A 7848-nucleotide genomic window follows, 5' to 3' on the forward strand; every position below is an offset into this window, starting at 1 on the left:
TATTTTGGATATGTCACTCATCACTTACAATTCCAAAGCCAATAAGAAAATCTTTCAAAAGCTTGTAGCCACTCTTTCAGCTGAGGCATTTGTTGGGAATAATGTTATTTGTTCCCTGAAATATTTGGAATTATGCACAAGTTACTGAGCTGAGGGAGCTAGAGTCTAACTCAGAGTTCATTTTTCCTTTCTCAGCTTATCTCCCATTACTCAAATCACATTGGCTTCAGGCAGCAGCCGCTCCAGATCCTCTCTCAGGAACTAAGGGAGCCTCCAATATGATAAATATTTTCCACTGGAAACATGCATCAATTCCTCAACGGAGGCACTGATGCAGCCAGGTCCATTCTTCATTGGATTCCATTTGATTTGTGGCTTCTCTCCCAACCCAGAGTTTTTGGTCCAACAAGAGTTGGCTGAGGGAGGCAGGATTTTTTCCCATTCTAAGAGCAAAGTTGATGAATGTTGTTTTGAGTTCAAAATAAGGGGTTTGGAGTAATTACCCTTAGAAGTACCCAAGATGCAAGTATCTTAAGAAATGAGAGCTGGGGACACAGTAACGGCTACTTTGAGTTCCGCAGCAGGATCTGAGAGCAAGTCCAACAGGTCAGAGTACAAATAGATAATCGCAGAAGAAACCAAACTATCACCTAACCTTTCCCACATCCTGGAGATATTAGTGACTGCAGCATGGGCTAACACACTACTTTACCCTCCCATGTTAAACTTGGGGGGGGGGGGGGGGGAGAGTAGAAAAATTATTTAGGCTGTATTTACTCAGCTGTCTTCGTTCTCTGCTCTTGCAGCAAGAGTCACAGAATGAAATCCCTGGTGGTTCTGAGAACTGCCCTAAAAATAAAAGAAATAATGCTGTATATATTAACGGGGGAGCAAAGGAGGCCACTGTTCCATTCCTGTCACTAGAAAGGCTGCTTAGCATCCAAAGGAGACAGCGTAAGCAAGCACCCATATCATTTCAGGGTCCTCACACCTTCTCACTTTGTGGGAGCTCATTTTGGGGCAGTGATAGAAGGGTCTCAGCTAGCCAAATCCCACGCAACTCCACAAGATTTTATTCCCCACCCCGGTGTTAAACATCAGCCTTGGGAGTCAGTGGACACAGAAGAAAGTTCCTCCCAAAGAGAATGAGAGCGTCCCTGCAATCTGATAAATGAAACTGCAAAATATACTATAAACAGGTCAGAATTGCTGCAGGTCTGCCCCTGTCTTTTAGAAGGCAGATATCTATGATGCATAGATTAGGACTTTGTAATGTTACATGGGGAAGAGGACTGCTTGATCCAAAGGGATGAGAAATGTAGCGACTTCTCTTACTCTAAACCCAATCCTCCAGCTGCAATGAGTTTAAGAAGTATTCATCAGTAGCCGTCCATATCAAGGCAATAATTCCTTCCACCAACTTCCTGGGTTCAGCTTTCATTTTACAAAATCATTTCAAGTCGGTCCCAGTACTTCTGGGTAGCACACGCAAAATGGCCCAGCTGCTAACACAAACAGATGGGGAGAGAGGCGCCCCTCTCCCAGCCCGGCCATTATTCCCATTTTTAAAAAATGTTAAACTTTCCAAACAGACATGACTGAGAAACCAAGCCAGGCAGTCGTTAATACACAGGAGGCCAGACTACAGCTGACAAGCCAAAGAAAGAGGCTTTCTGCCTGGAGACCCCCCAGAACGAGTGAATTCCTATCATCAGGCTCCAGGATTCTGCCATATGCAAAAAGGATGCCCACAATCCCCATTTACAGGCAGCTGCACTATCACGCCTGACACAAAGGGTTAAAGCCAGCCTCTAAAATGACAACAAAAGTCAGACAGAGCTGCAAGCAGCAATCTCCATGTAGTCTGCATGGAGAGGCCATTTAGCTCAGCTAGGATCCCATCCTCCTCCCCCCAAACTAGGCCTCTACAGGCAAATGTCACTGCCTGCTCCACCAACTTTCTCTCTAGAGCCACAATGGACCATGCCAAGTCTCCACCGCACTCATTTGCTTGTCTGTTGGATCCCCATGCTCTGTTCAGTGCATTGGACACTAAGCCCCAGCAGGGTTTCTCTCTTTTCAAATCTGCGCAGGGCCCAGCCCAGTGGGGTCCAGATCCCAGACGGGGCCTTTGGCACCACTCACGTCACCAACACGCACACCTCTCCTGGGCAGCGCTCCAAGTTCATTTTACAGCCATTTCAAACCCACTTTATGCTAAGAGCCTGCCTGTCCCCAGCCAGAGCCTGGAACAAGGCTTCAGAAACACCCTCCACATACACTGCTTCTCAGGGCCAGGTTCCTGACTGCCAGGCTCAGCCAAGACCCACTCCATGGTTTCTGAGGAAGTAAAAAGCCAGGCAGATGGAGTCAACATGAGTTTGGGGTTTTACATTCAAAATCCCCCTGTAACCACTCCAGCCTACCCTGTACCCACAGCCAACGGACAGCACCGGGGAAGGTCCTGCACCCCCCTCCTCAGGCAAACTGAGAATGGCCCCCGGAGGGAAGAGCATCATCACCCAAGACACATCTTCCTCTGAGCGCTGGGGCTCTTGCACTCCTCTGGGATGGCTGCAACGCATACAGCACCCCCTTGCATCGGGAGCCCAGTGCAGACAGCAGTCCCTTTATACCATCCTCCCACTCCAGGAGATGGGATGGCATAATGCGTGCACTATCTCCCTGAAGTGTAGTGGTGCAACGCATCCAGCCGTACCCACCTCGCTCTAGGGTGGGGGATACAATAGACACAGCCTCTCCCCCCACTGTCCCACCCTGAGATGGGAGGTTGCAATGCACACAGCTGTCACCTCGAGCTCACTTTCCCCCCACCTCCCCAGGGCAGGGGGGTGCAGTGCACACAGCCACCCCCCACCTCCCCAGGGCAGGGGGGTGCAGTGCACACAGCCACCCCCCACCTCCCCGGCTCACCTCCCCAGGGCAGGGGGGTGCAGTGCGCATAGCCCCCCCCAGCTCACCTTCCCCCACCTCCCCAGGGCAGGGGGGTGCAGTGTGCATAGCCCCCCCCAGCTCACCTTCCCCCACCTCCCCAGGGCAGGGGGGTGCAGTGCGCATAGCCCCCCCCCAGCTCACCTTCCCCCACCTCCCCAGGGCAGGGGGGTGCAGTGCACACAGCCCCCCCCCCAGCTCACCTTCCCCCACCTCCCCAGAGCAGGGGGGTGCAGTGCACACAGCCCCCCCCCCAGCTCACCTTCCCCCACCTCCCCAGAGCAGGGGGAGTGCAGTGCACACAGCCCCCCCCCAGCTCACCTTCCCCCACCTCCCCAGAGCAGGGGGGTGCAGTGCACACAGCCCCCCCACCTCCCCAGGGCGGGGGGTACAACGCACACAGCCCAGCCACGCTCCGACAGTCACACAAACCGGGCCCGAGACCCACCGCTCCGCCGGCGCCAGCCCCATCCGCCCCGCCGCAGCCCCAGGTCCCTCCAGCCTCAGCCAGGCAGCAGCGAGCTCGGCGAACTCGCTTCGCCCCGCCCCGCCCGGCGGAAACAGCCGAGGTGCCGCGGAAGGACCCGAGCCCTCTCCCGAAAACCCGCGAGCGAAGGCGGAGCCACCCGAAGCGAAAACCCCGCCCCCTTCCCGGAGCCAACGGCGAGTCCCGAGCAGGGGCGGAAACACCCGAGTCCGACCCGCCCCCGCCCCCGCCGTTACGTCACACCCATTTTTTTAAAGTATCAGCGGGTGGCGGGAGCCGGGTTCGCCTGAACCCCGAAAAGAGCCCGGCAGCCCCGGAGACGGACACGCCGATCTGGGCACAAGCTTCCGGGGGCGAAACCCAGACCGGCGTGTCCGTCTGCGAGCGGCCGCCGCGCTCCCGCTCTTGGCAGGAGGGTGATTCGAGAGAACGGGCGGGGCGGGGCGGGGGTGGGTCCGGGTCCCCCCCGCCGGGGCAGGGTCCCCCAGCGCAGCGCCCCCAGGGCAACGAGTCCCTCAGCAGCGCCAAGGACAGCGCCCCCCGCCCCCCTGTGACCCCCCCAGCGCCCGCCGCCCCGCGCCTCAGAGCCCCCCCGCCCCCCTGTGACCCCCCCGCCGCCCCGCGCCTCAGAGCCCCCCTGCCCCCCCAGCGCCCGCCGCCCTGTGCCTCAGAGCCCCCCCCTCGGGCTCCCCTGTGACCCACCCCCGCCGCCCCGCGCCTCAGAGCCCCCCCCAGCGCCCCCCGCCCCGCGCCTCAGAGCCCCCCCCGCTGCCCCGTGACTCCCCCAGCGCCCGCCGCCCCGCGCCTCAGAGCCGCCCTGCCCCCCCAGCGCCCGCCGCCCTGTGCCTGAGAGCCCCCCCCGCCGCCCCCTGTGACCCCCCGCCTCAGAGCCCCCCCCCGGGCTCCCCCGTGACCCCCCAGCACCTGCGGCCCCGCGCCTCAGAGCCCCCCCCGTGACCCCCCCAGCACCTGCTGCCCCGCCCCGCACCCCAGAGCCCCCCCGCCCCCCTGTGACCCCCAGCACCCACCGCCCCACGCCTCAGAGCCCCCCCGGGCTCCCCTGTGACCCCCCCCATGCCCGTCGTCCAGCCCTGCGCCTCAGAGCCCCCCCGCCCTCCTGTGACTCCCCCAGCGCCTGCCGCCCCACGCCTCAGAGCCCCCCCCGCCGCCTCCTGTGACCCCCCCAGCGCCCGACACCCCGTGCCTCAGAGCCCCCCCACGGCCGCTCCCCTCAGTGACCCCCCATAGCCCATCACACCCCTCAGAACCCTCCCTCCTGGCCGCTCCCCTGTGACCCCCCCACTGCCCCCCAGGCCGCTCCCCTCAGTGACCCACTCAGCATCCGCACCTCCCCTCAGTGACCTCCCACGCCGCTCCTCAGAGCCCCACGGCCACTCCCCTGTGACCCCCCCCAGCACCCATCATGCATCACAGCCCCCCAGCTACTCCCCTCAGTGACCCCACCACCACTCCCCAGCACCCATCACACCTCTCAGAGCCCCTTTACCCCCCCAGCATCCTCCACGCCCCTCAGAGCCCCCCCAGCTACTCCCCTCAGTGACCCCACCACCACTCCCCAGCACCTGTCACGCCTCTCAGAGCCCCTTTACCCCCCCAGCATCCTGCACGCCCCTCAGAGCCCCCCCCAGCTGCACCCCTCAGTGACCCCCCCCAGCACCCACCATCCCCCTCTGAGACCCCCCCTATGCCCACCCTGCCTCTCTGTGACGTTGTTGTCATTGAGGGTGCCATGGCTGCTCTCCAGCCTGCATCGCGCCCAGGCATCCAGAGAGCCAACAGGCCTGGGGCAGCTCGATGCTGACAGCTCCTCCTGTCCCCCGCAGGGAGTAGGGACACACCAGCACCGAACCTGCACGTGTGGGACCCAAATTGTCATGGTGAGTTTTTTACAATCGTGTGTGTTTGGTCTATCAGGTGCTGCGCTGCCCCTATCCCAAACTTACCGAGTAAGGGGGTTTGGTCCCTGCTGCAGGTGCTCTCTCCCCATCTCCTGCCCAGCCACTAATTCAGCCCCACACTTCCCCACTCCAGTTCAGCCCCCACCCCCACCCCTCCTGAGGCTCACTCCCCTCCCCCACAGGGCTGCAGTGGTGCCCCCCCCCCCATTCCTTCCTAGGTGTGTAGGGGAGAAATAGAGGACCCATCTTGTGCCCCTTGTTTGCAGGAGGGGAAGGGAAGAGGCTCCTGAGCTGCTGGGCTTTTGGCCCCCCCTCTTGCGAGAAGGCTTGGAGTTGATGAGGAGAGAGCGCTGCCTGTAGCAGCTTTAAGAGGTTATTCTGTCCTAGAAAGCAGGCAAGTTGGACAAGACAGCCAATGAGGGGTCTTAAGCACCCTAGGAGCCTGGAACATCTCAGTGTGTCGGGGGCCTTGCTCCAGCCCCAAGCAAATCCCTTCACTGGTAAAAAAAAACAAAAAACACAAAAACACAAAAAACACAAAAAACCACCAGCAATGGCAGCGCTGCACAGACACACACAGCTAGACACATGCAAACTTCCCACAGTACATGGGACCACTCACACTGCACTGGGGACTGGCTGAATAGAGCTTTTACTGGCTCAATTTTGGGCCTCAAGCATGCTCCACAAGGCTCACCCAAACAAGTCACTTTAAAGGGCAGAGTTAAAGATCCCGTCTTCTTTCAGATCAGCAAACTAAAAGGCAGGAAAAGCCTTCTCAATATTCCCAGGTGGACAGAAGGCTCTTCCCTTTACCTGAATTTTTTGCATCTGTCTTCATGGCTGAGGATGTGAACGAGATTCCCACACCTGAGCCATTCTTTTTAGGTGACAAATCTGAAACTGTCCCAGATTGAGGTGTCATTAGAGGACATTTTGGAACGAATTGATAAATTAAACAGTAATAAGTCACCAGGACCAGATGGAACCCAAGCGTTCTGAAGGAACTCAAATGTGAAATTGCAGAACTACTAACTGTAGTCTGTAACCTATCATTTAAATCAGCTTCTGTACGAGATGACTGGAGGATAGCTAATGTGACGCCAATTTTTTAAAAGGGCTCCAGAGGTGATCCCAGCAATTACAGGCCAGTAAATCTGACTTCAGTACCGGGCAAACTGGTTGAAACTATAGTAAAGAACAAAATTGTCAGACACATAGATGACCATAATTTGTTGGGGAAGAGTCAACATGGTTTTTGTAAAGGGAAATCGTGCCTCACCAATCTACTATAATTCTTTGAGGGGGTCAGCAAGCTTGTGTACAAGGGGGACCCAGTGGATAGAGTGTACTTAGATTTTCAGAAAGCCTTTGACAAGGTCCCTCACCAAAGGCTCTTAAACAAAGTAAGCTATCATGGGATAAGAAGGAAGGTCCTCTCATGCACTGGTAACTGGTTAAAAGATAGGAAACAAAGGGTAGGAATAAATGGTCAGTTTTCAGAATGGAAAGAGGTAAATAGCGATGTCCCCCAGGAGTCTGTACTGGGACCAGGCCTATTCAACATATTCATAAATGACCTGGAAAAGGGGGTAAACAGTGAGGTGGCAGAATTTGCAGATGATACAAAACTAGTCAAGATAGTTAAGTCCCAGGCAGACTTCAAAGATGTACAAAAGGATCTCTCAAAACTGGGTGACTGGGCAACAAAATGGCTGATGAAATTAAGTGTTGATAAATGCAAAGTAATGCACATTGGAAAACCTACACATATAAAATGAAGGGGGCTAAATTAGCTGTTCCCATTCAAGAAAGATCTTGAAGTCATTGTGGATAGTTCTCTGAAAACATCCACTCAATGTGCAACGGCAGTCAAAAAAACAAAAGAATATTGGGCATCATTAAGAAAGGGATAGATAATAAGACAGAAAATATCATGGCCTCTATATACATCTGTGGTATGCCCACATCTTGAATACTGCATGCAGATGTGGTCATCCCATCTCAAAAAATATATATTGGAATTGGAAAAGGTTCAGAAAAGGGCAACAAAAATGATTAGGGCCATGGAACAACTTCCATATGAGGAGAGATTAAGAAGACTGGAACTTTTCAGCTTGGAAAAGAGATGACTAAGGGGGGATATGATTGAGGTCTATAAAATCATGAATGGTGTAGAGAAAGTAAATAAGGAAGTGTTATTTACTCCTCATAACACAAGAACTAGGGGTCATCAAATGAAATTAATAGGCAGCAGGTTTAAAACAAAAGTATTTCTTCACACAATGCACAGTCAACCTGTGGAACTCTTTGCCAGAGGATGTTGTGAAGGTGAACAGGGTTCAAAAAAGAACTAAATAAATTCATGGAAGACAGGTCCATCAATTATTAGCCGGGATGGGCAGGGATGGTGTCCCTACCTTCTGTTTATCAGAAGCTGGGAATGGGCAACAGGGGATGGATCACTTGATGATTCCCTGTTCTGTTCAT

General features: G+C 55.4%; 1 protein-coding gene across 5 annotated transcripts in view; it reads right to left on the minus strand.

Annotated features, from left to right (window-relative positions):
* The window catches only part of PIK3R2 (phosphoinositide-3-kinase regulatory subunit 2), a 36483-nt gene extending 32933 nt beyond the window's left edge, over nucleotides 1-3550 (minus strand). Inside the window, exon 1 of one of the 5 annotated variants that reach the window (XM_037885887.2) lies at nucleotides 3401-3550. The gene's annotated coding sequence lies outside the window, so the exon portion shown is untranslated. Of the gene's footprint in view, nucleotides 1-3273 lie in introns of all 5 variants that reach the window. The other 4 variants (XM_037885889.2, XM_043535677.1, XM_043535678.1 and 1 more) reach the window with 4 other exon arrangements.
* Between the last annotated feature and the right edge of the window lie 4298 nt (nucleotides 3551-7848).

The sequence above is a fragment of the Chelonia mydas genome, chromosome 25 (genome assembly GCF_015237465.2).
Source record: "Chelonia mydas isolate rCheMyd1 chromosome 25, rCheMyd1.pri.v2, whole genome shotgun sequence".
Lineage (NCBI taxonomy): Eukaryota > Metazoa > Chordata > Testudines > Cheloniidae > Chelonia > Chelonia mydas.